This window comes from Octodon degus, unplaced genomic scaffold (genome assembly GCF_000260255.1).
Source record: "Octodon degus isolate 3935 unplaced genomic scaffold, OctDeg1.0 scaffold00120, whole genome shotgun sequence".
Taxonomy (NCBI): Eukaryota; Metazoa; Chordata; class Mammalia; order Rodentia; family Octodontidae; genus Octodon; species Octodon degus.
In genome coordinates this window covers 5,103,689-5,113,357 of record NW_004524696.1, presented here as the reverse complement: position 1 = coordinate 5,113,357, position 9,669 = coordinate 5,103,689, and the positions used below count along the sequence as shown (strand labels likewise).

Here is a 9,669-nt window from a genome sequence, read left to right as displayed (position 1 = left end):
GCTATTTCTTTCTCACTAAAATTAATAAAACATTTTTAAAAGTTTAAAAACAGAATAAAAGCGAAAGCAAAAACAAATAGCAGACACAAAGAAAGGGCAGCATACAAAACAGATTTTCAAAAAAGAATAGCAAATTAACAATGGTTGTTAGCTCATCTTGGTCTTCTAAATATGTACTGTTGATAGGGTCTTACCACTTATTATTATACTCTCTTTAAAATAAATTTTTAAAAAAGTAAAAAGCACAAGAAAAAAGATTTATTGAAAGTAAGCATTAATATTCAATTATTTTATCCAATCTAGCATAACTTTATCTGTTAATCTGAGCAACAGATTTGATGATATTTATTTATCTTTTTGAGAAAGGGTCTGTGTATGCAGTTCAGCCTGTCCTTGAGCTCACTTTTTTGCCCAAGCTGGTCTTTACCTCACAAGCATCCTCCTGCCTCAGCCTCTTGCGTACTGGGATTACAGGCATGCACCACCATGCCCAGCTAGCAGCTTGGCTTTGCTGTCTTTTTATCACTCCACCTGACTCCACACCACTAGAGATAATTTATTACCAGCCCACTAAAGAACACTAACATACACTTCTTGGACTTGCAACCCTCTTCTTGAACTTACCAACCACATTCAAGCTTACAGATATGGAAATGTGGGCAGTGGTGTGACAGCACAGTACTGTAGTTTTTGCTGATCATACTATATAGTACTGTAGTACTGTAGTTTTCTATTCTGTTACATGTCACAGAACCATACGTAAGAGTTAGACAAATAAAAACAAGGTCATCAAGCTGGTATTTCCATTCACTATTTCTTTGTTGTGAGTGTAATCTGCATACTATATAAAACTCCTCATTTAACAACCTAGTCTCAGGAATGGAACTCACCATTAAACAAAGAATGTCTGTACCTATAAGAAAAACTCAAGTTCCTCTATTAATTTATTTCTCCCAGCTGCCTTTCTCCTTACCACTCTGGATGGGCCAGTTAGAAACCTGCGGGTCTCCATCGCGTCCCCTTCAGGGCAGCTCTTCACCACATGGTGTCTGCACTGTCGGTCTGCAGTCGCAGAACTCAGCCTTCACGCTGGCACACCTCGCACGTAAGCCACAGGCTACAGAAGCAAGCGTTATCTAGAATGCCCCCATTTCCTATTTTTCATAGGAAAAAAAAATCCTTGAAAATTTATCAGTATCCCACACATTGTGAAGTATTGGTGGCCATGGATGCAGTTAAAGAATATTTAAATCCTCAAGCCACACTAGAAATGCCCTGAAGGCACCCTGAACCATCAAAAAACAAACCCTTCTGAACTAAAAAAAAAAAAAAAAAAAGAATATTTAAATTCCTGGGGAAATAAAGGGACTAATTTTTGTGCACATTTTGTTTTCTAGATGATATTGTTGTTGTAATTGAAGCCTGAACGTCATGTGCAGTGCTCAGAAGGATCCAAAAATGTGGTGATTGTTCAATTCTAATGTACCTGTGCAAATGTACCTGCCCAGGAATTTCATAAGATTGCCATCTGTATGCATTTTCAATTGGCATGTTTCAGTAGACAATGAAATATCTTAGCAAGCATATAAGAAATTAATGTTAAACCAATACATTCAGAAGAGTGTAAAATTATTTTATGTTTATTTCAAATGTATTTAGATTATATGTCTAGTCCTAGCATCTTACCTGGGATGACTAAATATCCCCACATCTTTCAAGGTCAGACTCCATCTCAGCCCACCCTAAGACAAGTCACCTTGATCTATTTTAATGTACAAATTCCCTCGCTGGCCTCTCAGCTCCCACAGTCAGCTCTCTATCAAAGATTCAGCAATGTTTTACAAATTTTGAACTTCTATTTTTGGTTTGGTTCAGTTTGGTTTTGTTTGTTTGTTTGGTCGGTCGGTCGGTCGGTCGGTCGGTCGGTCGGTCGGTTGGTTGGTTGGTTGGTTGGTTGGTTTTGTTTTCAGCCCTGAGGACTGAACTCATTCCCAGCCCTTTTTTGTTCTTTATTTTGAGACAGGGCCTTCGTACATCTCTAAATTTCCCAGGCTGGGCTCTAACTTTTGATCCTCCTGCCTGGACTTCCTAGACTGCTGTGATGACTGCACCTGGCTTTGCATTTCTTTTAACAGCATCTCATTCATGGAGAAGAGTCACAACTATGGCTGATAATAACAGCTAAGAGTGATTGCTGATGTCTGCTAGCTGAGAGTGAGAGCCTTGTAAGAAGCTCAACAGCCTGTTGTTTCTTTCATAGCCAATAGCATTAAGATGAAAATAATGATATTTTTTTAACAAATAGAACACTTTAATTGAAATCAATAAATAAATGACAGGCTACATAGATTTCATATAATTAATTTCCTTGCTGGTCTCCACTATAAATGCAACCTGCAGAGGTTTTAAGTGAGTGAGTGAGGCCCTTTAGCAATCAAGAGTACAATCACTTAGCATTTGGATAAAGCACTCAGGGCCTAAGCAGTTGTCATGGTTGTCATGGTTTCAAAGAAAGCAGCTCTCACAAGAAGAGATGGTGCTAAAGAATTAATTTATTGCTCACAGACAATAGCCTATCAAAGAAAGCATAAATGAGAAATGAGAGCATTTCAGCTAACATCCTTAGCACAGGCTTCTGCAAAGCCAGCTTAAAGCCAGCAACATATGTTTGATGGTAGGAGGGCTCCACAGAAGGCACCCACCTTGGAGAATCCTGCTGGGAACTGCACAGGTATTGAGAAAGCTAAAACAACATGCTTTTCTGTTTAGATGAAAATGGCTGTAATCTCTCTCTCTCTCTCTCTCTCTCTCTCTCTCTCTCTCTCTCTCTCTCTCCCTCTCTCCAACATCCACATCCAGCTGTAGGTCCTAAGAATTCCCAAACACATCCAGGGCCAGGTCTGTCTGCTCTTTCTTTTTACTTTCTTTCTTTTCACTGATATACGTTCATAGTATATAGTGATGACATTCACTATGGAGAAGTGATGCTTGTCCAAGACATTCCTTATCTCCCTTCCTCCCCACCTCCCCATGCATTTTTGGATCCTTTCTATAATATATATGAAATATATGTATACATATTTACCACATGTCTGTAGTACAAGATAAACTCATTCTCCACAGGAACTCAGTCCCTGTTCACAGCACTGCACAACACCCCCTTTTTAAGAACCTCATTGCCTTCTCCTCTACTTCTTCCATCTCTTGTTTCCATTTCTATCTCACTTTTTCCTAGTATCATATAGATAGATAGATAGATAGATAGATAGATAGATAGATAGATAGATATATTGATATATATATATATTGAGTGTCTCATACAAGAGATACCATGTGATATTTAAGTTTGTATGCCTGATTGCATCATGGCTTCCTTTTTTTTCTGTATTTTAGGGAAGGGTCTACAGGGTGTTCAGGGTCTCACTACTAGATCAGATTCATAGCAATCCTCCTTTTTACAGCCTCCCAAGTGCTGGAATTACAGGCATGTGTCTCCATGCCCAGTCTCAATTGCCATCTCAGCATGCCCTGGGGGTGGGGCCAGCACAGCAGGCCTGGGGATCCAACCTCTGGCCCCTGCGCCTGCTTGTAGGTGCTTTAATCCACTGAGCTATTTGGCCGGCCCTACATCATGGTTTTGAGGCATGTCCATTCTCCCACAAACGCTCTTTCTTTGTTATGATCAATGTTTCTCTCCTTCAGCAGGTCATGACACCCTATGAAGGCATCCACGAGAAGGAAATTGCTTTCATCATGACATGAAGTCCACTGTTGCTTTCACTGTGCTGACCTGAGTCCCAACAGTGACAAAAGGTGACAGGTGAACTGCCTGTGCATCAGCACTATATAAACCAGAGATCTGCCCAACCCTGTGTGATCCACTAAGCCTGGCTCGGTGCACAGTTTTCTTTTTTCTTTCTTTCTTTTCTTTTTTTAAAATTCACTTTAATGAGAAAAAAGAGATAAAATGGCAATGAAATAGTTTCAAAACAGGTTGGTAGGACAGTTACAATAATTAATACATCATGTATATTGTCTTCATGGTAGTTATTCAGAGGACAAGATACAGACATGATATCTTGTCTAAACACTATTAGTACTAACCTTTCTTCTCAATGAACTAAGAGAAAATAGCTATATATCTTTCCTAACTACCTTGTGTGTGTATATATATATATATATATATAATTTTTCTTTTTTCACAACAAAACAGACTTTTATTTATATCCCTTTCTTTGTTTTGTTTTGTCAGAAATATGTGTTTCATTGTAGCTAGAGAAGCTGTATTTGGTGAAGTCCTTAAAGTATCTTTTCATACTTGATGCCAGTCCAAAGATTGTAGGTACTTGAATTCAGCAAACTAACCCTATATAGTCCAACAGTTCACAACAGTAGTGAGTTATCAGCACAACTGACAATTGTCAGAAGTTGTTGACTTGAGCCTTTTACAGTTCAGCATATTAATATAGCTTTACTTTGTATACCTCATGGTTACACTTTTCTGCTGGATGGTTAAGACCAAGTTAAAGCAAGACCTATATAACTAAAAATAGAACTTTTGCTGTATCCGACAAGGTCAGCCAAATTCCCTCAGGATTTACCCTGAAACGCTATACAGCAGTTTGTAGATCTTTTGCCAGTGTTAGCCATCTGGATGTGTCATGGCCATTGCTTGAACATTTTGCTTTCTGTAAAAGCCTTAGAGAATTTTTTTTCTCTCTGTGACTCTCCTTAGGCACACTATACATCATTGATCACTTTCCTCTGTGGCCTCGTGATCTCCTTGATCAGAAAATTTTGGACACCACTGAGTTACAGGATGTCACAGCAGAGGTTCTCTTATATCCTGAGTCCTCACTGACCTTGAAGGGCTAGAGCCAAAACATTGGCTATCTGAAAGATTGCTCCTAGTCCAATAAATATGGATTGAGATACCAAAATGACATAAGACTTGGGAATCCTCTACATATTTTAAGAGGGCAAAGGGCCTACCTTTGGAACTCTCTGCCCCCATCCAGCTGGCAGCGCCTCTCCAGAATGTTGCGCAGCCCACCTGACCCTCCCCTGTCTGTGCATCCACTCTGTCTTTCATTTTGGTTCTGCAATCAGACTTCTTCTGCCACTGTGCCACACTTTCTCCCCAATCCACTTGGAAGACAACCCCATAACTATCCCAATCGAGGCAGTCCACAGGCCTGTGTTACATCAACTTCCTTCTTTCCCTGCCCTGCTCAGCCTTCTGCCCTTCAGTTCCCAGACCTGATCTCACCAGAGGAAGTCTGTGTGGACCTCTTGGGCTAAGGACCATTTACCTGCAGACCACTTCCAGGTCTATTTCTCCTAATTTGCCTCTCAACTCAAGGCCTTCCTGTCTTCCACATGGCCTTTCCTGCTCACCCATTTGCCTCACTGTCCCTCTTAAAACCCCATTCATCTGCCTCATGGTCTTGAAAACAGAAGAAACTTCCACTGGGTAGGAGACATAGAAATGCCTGATGACATGGTATGGTAGGGACAACTCAACTGAGACAATATAATGAACAACATGCTATTGAGTAAAATGACTAAGGACAAAATTAATGTACTAAAATAGAAGCCTTCATATACACACAGCATCTGTTCTCTGTTCTAATGGAAGAAAAGAAGCATGGAAAATAGAAGCAAAAAGTAGGTATTTGCCTTGCAATATGCAAGACACATGCACCTATCTGTGGTACAAAAGCATTAATATAGTGTTGCAGAACATAAAAATGCCATTCATATGTGTCTCCCAAATCATACATGAAATCCTAGTCTCTAGCACCTCAGATGGGACCATACTTAGAGACCAAGATTTTATTGAGATAACTATAATAAAATAAGGTCATTTTACCTCACAGTACAAGTGAACCCTACTCCACTCTGACAGATATATTTATAAGAAGATTTGAATACACAAAGAAATACCATATGTATAAGATACAAATGAACAGATAATATGTTTCCATGTTGCACATGTGTTTGATGAACAGGATAAAGATGCTAGTGTTCCCAAAGTTAATTAATAAAGTTAACATAGTGCTAATAAAAATACCAGTATCATTTTTAGAGAAAACTACACAAACTGAATTTAGAATTCATTTGGAAAAATAAACAAGACAGAATAGCTAGACAATTTCTGGGGAAAGGAAGATAATGAAGATAATAAAGTACATGGAAAAAAAAACTATTGCAAATGTAAATAACCAGACTGCAACAAGAGACAGACAAATAAATGGAAAAGAACAGAAAGTTTGGCATTAGACATAATCACATACAACCTACAACCTTACAAATTAATATGTAAAAACAAAGTATTCAGTAAAATACAATAAATAACAGAAGGAGACCATACAGAGCCCACCAAATCCTCATTCAACCAAGACCCCAGGCACTGTATGTAAGTAGGACTACCCAAGGCTCACAGGATCTTCATTCAAGCCAGCACCCAGGCCAGGAATGTGAGCGGAACTTCCTCCGCCAGACAGAACTGTTGTGAAACTCTGAAGCAGAACTTCCTACAGAGAGGCTAGAGGCAAGACCCACCCAGCTGATCCAGGACCAGAACATCTTGCCAGCATGGCACAGCAGGTTCATCACCAAGGGCTATAGCAGAAGTGAAGAATAGCTGCCAGACACAAGCCACACCCAACTAGATAAGTTTGAACTTGGTAGATTTGGACCTGGTGCTAAGAATAACTCTATCACAGCTCTACACCAAGGGTCAGAAGATAGTGCTATATAAAATGACAAAGAGAAGGAATAAAATGCATTCTCAGGCCCTGAGACCACCCAGAAAAAATGCAGGAAACAATAGCATAGAAGAAATTGGAAATCACATGCCTGAAATCTCTGAAATAATAGCATATGAAGTAAAGAAACATTTGCAGAAAGGTATAGAGGAAATCATTTCTGAAGTTAAAAAAAGAAATGCTAACTATAATGAAAGAAGTACTAAGTGCTTCTAAAGAAGACACTGATAAAAAGTAGAGAATATAAAAATTAAGGAATCCTTCAATGAGCAATATGGGAAAGAAACAGAATGTGTGAAGCAGATTCAAAATGCTATACAGGAAATTAAAACCTGAATCACAAGATGGCAAAGTGGTTTGGATGAAAGTGAGAGTAGACTTTTAGACCTTGAAGACACTGTTGCAGCTAGTGAAAAGGTAAGAAAAGATCTCTTAAAAAAAACTATGAGGTAGAAAAAAATAATTCATCATCTGAAAGATGATGCAAGATGAACAATGGAAGACTAATAGACATCAATGAGATAGGAGTCAATACAAATGATATAAAAAGAATATGGACAAAAGAAATAGCAGAAAACTTCCCAAATATGGGGAGACAATATGATATTCAGGTAACAGAAGCATATAGAACTCCAAATAACATCAACCCAATTAAAAACACAACCAGACATATAACAATCAAGATCCTAGAAATTCAGCCCAGGAACAGTATACTAAAAGCAGCTAAAGAAAAGAAACAGATGACATTTAAAGGAAAACCCATCAGGATAATGGCAGATTTCTCTTCACAAACTACCAGTTCAAGAAGAGCATGAAGCAAAGTACTACAAGTTTTGCAAGAAAATAAATTGCAACCTAGACTGATATACCCTGCAAAACTCTCTTTTAAATATAATGAAGAATTGAAATACTTCCATGACAAAGAACAACTGAGGAATTTCATAATGACAAAGCCAAGCCTACACAGACTACTAAAAGAGATTCTAGAGAAAGATCAAAATGACCGCAACTCCATGAATGAGAATGGAAAGAACCAACAAATAGGGCAAACAATTAAATGCAGAAGAAAAAGAGGTATACAAAAGCAGTTTTCAATTATTCTTTGTATACAGCAGCAAAATATTTCCATCAGCATACTCTACAAATGCACTTCTCCTCCACGCTGTGGGTCATGATTCCCTCCAGGTCTGCAGGGTGGATATTAAGGAAATAGCAGTAGCTCAGTGCCAAAAGTAATACCTGGCCATCAGTAAGCATCATGGACACTGTCCATGTCATGACATACTAGAACTTTGTGTGACATCCTATCCCCAGTCTGTTAGAAGTGCTGGTCATTACAGTACTTATGTTATGTTTTACTCTTAGTAATTCTTAGCTACCATGAAAAATTTTTCTTTGTTGATATTTTTTGTATTTATTAACCTATTCAAATACTGTGTGAGTATTGTGAATTGATCACAGATTTGTACATATGATACACAACATTCTGGCCTCTAAGTTGGACTCATTTAATTTTAATTTTGGAATATTGCCTTGAAATATTTAATTTAATTTTTAATTAATTAAGATTTAAGGCAATGATCCTAAGAATCTTCAGCCAGTTTTTTTTAAGGTTGAATATTTTATTTGTTTCTGATTGTGCTGCAAAGCTGTTGCCTCACCGTATAAAAACAGCCCCAGGCGCTGCAGCCCATTATAAAATTAAGCGTCAGTCATCATCTGGTATTTATTATGTAGCTGACACACATTCTCTGAGTATTTCAACCCAAATCCAGGGAGAAATATAAGCAAGTCACAGTACTACCTAAGGCTTATGATAACAGTGTTATCCTGGAATTACATAATTTTTATACCTAGTTCTTACCACAGATAATTTCATGAATTCTGAATATCAGAACCTACTATGAGTCTAAAGATCATAAAGTATGTATAAAAAGGTACACATTGTGTTTATCCGCAATCACTAAGGAGTTCAGGGGTATTTTCACCCAGGAGCAGTGGTGAGCGGCTTCTCTTCCATCGTGTAGCACCGTTAGACTTGTTATCTCGAGTCTTGTGTGCCGCTGGCTGCAGACGGCCGCGGAAGTCGCTTCACACCAGTTCACTCTGGTGCCACTTCACTCTTCAATCGATTTCACGTATTTCTCATATGCTTCTTCGCTCATGAGCTCATCTAGTTCTGAAGGGTCACTCACTGTCATCTTGATCAGCCAGTCGTCTTCATAACAAGATTTGTTGACGAGCCCTGGATTTTCTGCAAGTGCTTCATTAATCTCAATTACTTCTCCGGACAGAGGAGAGTAGAGTTCACTGGCAGTTTTCATGCTTTCCAAAGCACCAAACTCATCATGCTTTTTCAACTTTGTCCCAACTTCAGGCTGACTACAGTAAACAACATCTCCCAAAGCTTGCCGCGAGCAGAGTAGCTCCGGTGCGCAGGGTCCGCACTGCGCCGGCCCACAGCCGCCAGGGCCGAATCAGGCAGGGCGCAGATGGCACCGAGACTGTGCGCAGGCTGCAGGCAGCAGCGCACACGCTCCGGGCCACTCGCAGCGCCATGTTCGCAGGGCCTCCGAGGGTTGCTGCGCAGCGCCTGGGCCACCCCGCCAGCTGGTGCCTTCAGCCAGTTTTTGAAGCTAGCAGTTAATTGGTAGGATTCTCACCCGGACTAACTATATATGCTGATACCTGTGAACTAAGCAACTGCACTGAAGATAGCAATGTGTAATACTAGGGCCATGCTTGGAACGCCTGTGTCAGTCTGGTCTTCTAAATACTCACTGCTTCTAACGTCATATCAATTACGGCTATACTATCTCTGGAGTTGTTTTAAAAAAGGGTAATAGCTGCCGACTTCCGGGAACCCCCAGACCCAGTCCTAGCCCAGGTCCGGTGAGTG

General features: G+C 39.6%; 1 pseudogene; it reads right to left on the bottom strand.

Annotated features, from left to right (window-relative positions):
• Positions 1-8,682: 8,682 nt before the first annotated feature.
• LOC101566345 lies at positions 8,683-9,376 on the bottom strand (annotated as a pseudogene).
• Between the last annotated feature and the right edge of the window lie 293 nt (positions 9,377-9,669).